We start from the raw sequence: 4172 nt of genomic DNA on the forward strand, positions 1-4172 counted from the left end.
CTCCACCTGTACCCTGCCCGGGGCCACCTGGCATAATCCACAAAGCAATCTGTAGATGTCTTCTACCTGTGCTGGGCTTGGAGGTGCCTGGGAGAGGCTGAACTGCAAACCTAGGCTGGCTGCTGCTAATGTCAGGCTTGGGGCTACTTAGCAAGTGTAGGGCACTGAGGCCAGATGCTGCTTGTTTGGAGTTTGCATATCTTTGAGAGATTATAGAAAAGTTTGAAGCATGAGCCAAGACTGGTTGTTTGTATGAAAAAGCCACTGGAAATGGCTTGGGTGGGTCTGCAAGTTGGGTGGGATGGGGTCTCAGAGAATCACCAGGCAGGGCAAGCAATGTTAGCCAGATTGATAAAACTCAGATATGGCTCTGCCTGCATCTGCATGCCAGGAGTAGGGAGGGCTCAACAAAGGAATAATGACTTCTGCCAGCACTTCTGTCTGGGAGAAAGCTGCTCCTCCAGCTCTTGCCCTCCAGTCAGACAATTCAGCTCCTCCTCCATATGTACCTGGCACCTTTCAAGCTGCTACCCCAGTGATGGAGCTTGGAGTGAGTTTCTCAATGAGTAAGTCCATGCATGGGCCCTTTAAGAAGAAATTCTGAGACTCCAGCCATCCTGTGTCTCACTCAGCCAGAAGTTGTACGGACTTCCCTTCCTGGCTCTGATGCTCTGGGCTGGGAAAACTGGTGTGGGGCTGGAACCCTTTGCTCCTCACCAGGCACCTCCACAGTCTGATTTTTAACTGCCACACATGGCAGTGGGAATGAGGATCAGTCCAATCCATGTCTCTGCTGGCTTCTGTACCAGTCTCACCTTGGCTTCTTATGTATGTCCTTAGTTATAGGACTTCTGTTCAGCTGGACTTCAGGCAATTCTCAATGGTGGTTTTTCTGTAGTTCCTATGTAATTTTGATGTGGTCGTGAGAGGGTGAAAGTACAGCATTTACCTACTATGCCATCGTGATCAGAAACCTCAACATCCCTCCTTTTTGATACCCTTTGTTTTCTTTGATTCTGTGATACAACCCTTTCCCGGTTTTGCTCCTGCTTCACCAGCTACTCCTTTTCCAACTCCTTTGCTGCTTTCTCCTTCTATACTCACCTAAATATTAGAGTGTTCCAAGTTGAATCAGAGCCTTCATTTTTTTCCAAGTTCTTTAGAAATCGTGTCTTTTCTTTAACTGCTCTATTCTCAATGCTTAAAACAGTGATTGGCACATAGTAAGGCATCAACAAATATTTGTAAAGTGAATACATACATACATTATCTGCCTTTTTAGAAAAAGTGACTGTGAGTAATGACATTCTCTCTTGCTCCATGCATCTACTTTTGAAATGTCTCTGGACTTTTGTCTACTTACGACTTTCTCATATATTGGAGTTTTATAATTGTTCCCTGGATGAGTGACTCAGCAATTGTCTTTATATAAGCTAACGTGATTGTACACAGAATAAAATAAACCTATTAAAACAACTGGCATATGCATATATGTGCAAAAACAATGGAATGTTGAAGAGTTAGTATATAAATTTGATTCAACTACACAACTAATATAGACGATTCAGTTTTTTTAAATTAATTAATTAATCTATTTATCTATCTATCTATCTATCTATCTATTTATTTATTTATTTATTTTATGTTTTATGCCTACAGCACCTGGTCTTCCTAGGCGGTCTCCCATCAAAGTACTAACCAGGCCCAACCCTACTTAGCGTCTGAGATCAGACAGTATTGGGCTTGTTCAGGGTGGCATGGCTATAGACTATGATTCAATTTTTAAACTCATTTCCCTCACCATAACTTGTATGTATGTATATATGTATGTATGTATGTATGTATATATGTATGTATGTATGTATGTATATAACTTGAATTATGTAAGTAACAGTTCTAATTATAAGGTCCCTCTAAGAGAACTATGAACTCTAGCTTCCATTTTACCACATTGTGCTCCACCCTTTCCATTTTTACAAAATGGAGAAAGCATTTTGTTTGCAGAGTGCTTTGAGGTCAGGAATGAATGATCTGGTAAGTACATGGCATTATAAGCACAACGTGTTCAAAGCGGCCTAAGCTGTGTGCACAGGAAAATAACACGTTCTAATCCACTTAAGGGCCTTTGTACATAGTCAGGTCTCCATTCCTTAATCCACCTCATTATGCCTAGGTAGTGAAGCATTGAAGCTTTTAGGTGCCTGCAATTACTGGCTGATAAGGTACACTGACTATCAAAAGACAGGTTAGGCAATGATATTCTAAAGAAAGCACTTCCAGCCTGTGATCACATGACACAAAGAGGTTTGTGTTGGGTATATGCTAAGATAGCACATCTCTCTGTGCAGTCTGGTCTGAATCTGCCTAAACTGTCCCTTAGACCAAGGTAAGGGTCTGCAGTTACCATCCTCACTGAGTATTAGGCATTAGTGATGCCCCCAGAAACTCAGGCCATAAAATTTTTATTCCCAGCTTGTATTACATACTTAGTAAGCTAATTTTTCTCAGATTTATAACCCTCAATAATTGACCCAAATGTTTTATGTCCAGGGCCTCTTTCTGGTTTCTAGCATTCATCTTTGTATGTTCTAACCTAATTAAAAAATAAAGTACCATTGATGATGTCCTACCACAAGAGCTATATTGTTTAGTGTTTGTTTGATGACTGAGCTAAGACGGTGGTCAGTAACTCTACAGTGACAGTCCTACCTGGATGTATCTGAAGTGTAGACAAAGCAATGAAACAAACTCGACTCTGTATATCCATCAGGTTACTAGACCTTTGATCTAAATATATATTCTGTGATCTTCCTTTATAAATTGCAAACTAGGTAAATATTCTTTATGAGAAGCAGGAAAACTTCAGATGTGACTACTCTAATGTGAGCCAATAATATCTCCTTGCAAAGCAATCTGTCAGAAGAAATATAAGATTATTTTCTGGTCATCTCGAACTTTTTCTTTATGTAAAATAATTTGTTACAATTCAATCTGTATGAAGTCATTGTAAACCACTGGTTATTTATTTGTTTTAAGAAATATTTGAAGGTATTTATTAAAGCTTCATTTGGTAGTCAAGTATGGCCATCCAATATTTGTTAGTTAATTGTTATTTCTCATCTATTTTATGGAATCTACTCAATATTTAACTTTCAGACTTTATTGAAGTTAGGATTAAATTGTTCCATGTCTTGGTATTTGAAGAAAGAATGAGGGATTTATTTACTTCATATTTTATTGCAAATAGAAATTTAAACGACCTTATGAAACGTTTCATTTGTCTGGCATTTCTTACAATTCAACATTCCTGATTCTGAAGTTTGAATTTTTTTTCATATTTTCCAATTTTTAAGTGTTTTCTTATCAAATTGATTACATAAATAAAATTGTAGACAAGTGAATATTATTGATTATAATGTAGTTGCCTATGGATTACTGTGGGACTAGGAATGCCACTTCTTGGGAGAACAGTGTTTAGTTTGAGTTACTCTTCAGTAACTTTTGAATGCAATGCAATGTGCATTTGAATGCAATGCAGTGTAACAGGATTCAGACTTTATTACATCGAACTAACTTCCCTCCTCGCTATACCTGCATGTACTCACACACATAATGGGAATACTATTTACAATTCTGATGCTACAAAAACTGCTCAGGTTGGTCACCTAAGATGTTCAGGTCTTCAAGATTGGGGGGTCCAATTGGGAATGTGAGGAACAGACAAAGGTATTTATTTCCTTATTCATTATTTTTTATTTTAAGAATCCTTTTAACAAAGGCTCCATAATAACAAAGCTGGATCTGAAGGTTTTTCTCATCTTCTAAGCCTCCTGGGATCTGGCAACCTACCTAGGAGAGATTTTTCCAACTATTGAAACTTTTCATTCCAGTTCTTAGGGCATCTCATCTTTGTAAGGTAAGTGCACTTTTATGCTAAGGACTGTAATTGAGTGGTGAGCTTGAGTATATTAGTATTCTACTTTCCCTTTCTATCCCGTTCTATTCCCTTTTCTTTTCTATCCCACCAAACTTTCCAGGGCTTCATGTATGCCTGTAGTTTTCCATGATTATTAGGAATCTCTCTAGAGAGGAAGCCAATCTGGACAGTGCCATTTATTCCACATTTCTTATTTCTGATTCCCATCAAATTGTCTGCTTTATGTCTCATATCT

General features: G+C 38.4%; 1 pseudogene; it reads right to left on the minus strand.

Annotated features, from left to right (window-relative positions):
- Window positions 1-1650: 1650 nt before the first annotated feature.
- On the minus strand, window positions 1651-1769 carry LOC111736166 (annotated as a pseudogene).
- Window positions 1770-4172: the final 2403 nt, after the last annotated feature.

This window comes from Pteropus vampyrus, unplaced genomic scaffold (assembly GCF_000151845.1).
Source record: "Pteropus vampyrus isolate Shadow unplaced genomic scaffold, Pvam_2.0 Scaffold18, whole genome shotgun sequence".
Classification (NCBI taxonomy): domain Eukaryota; kingdom Metazoa; phylum Chordata; class Mammalia; order Chiroptera; family Pteropodidae; genus Pteropus; species Pteropus vampyrus.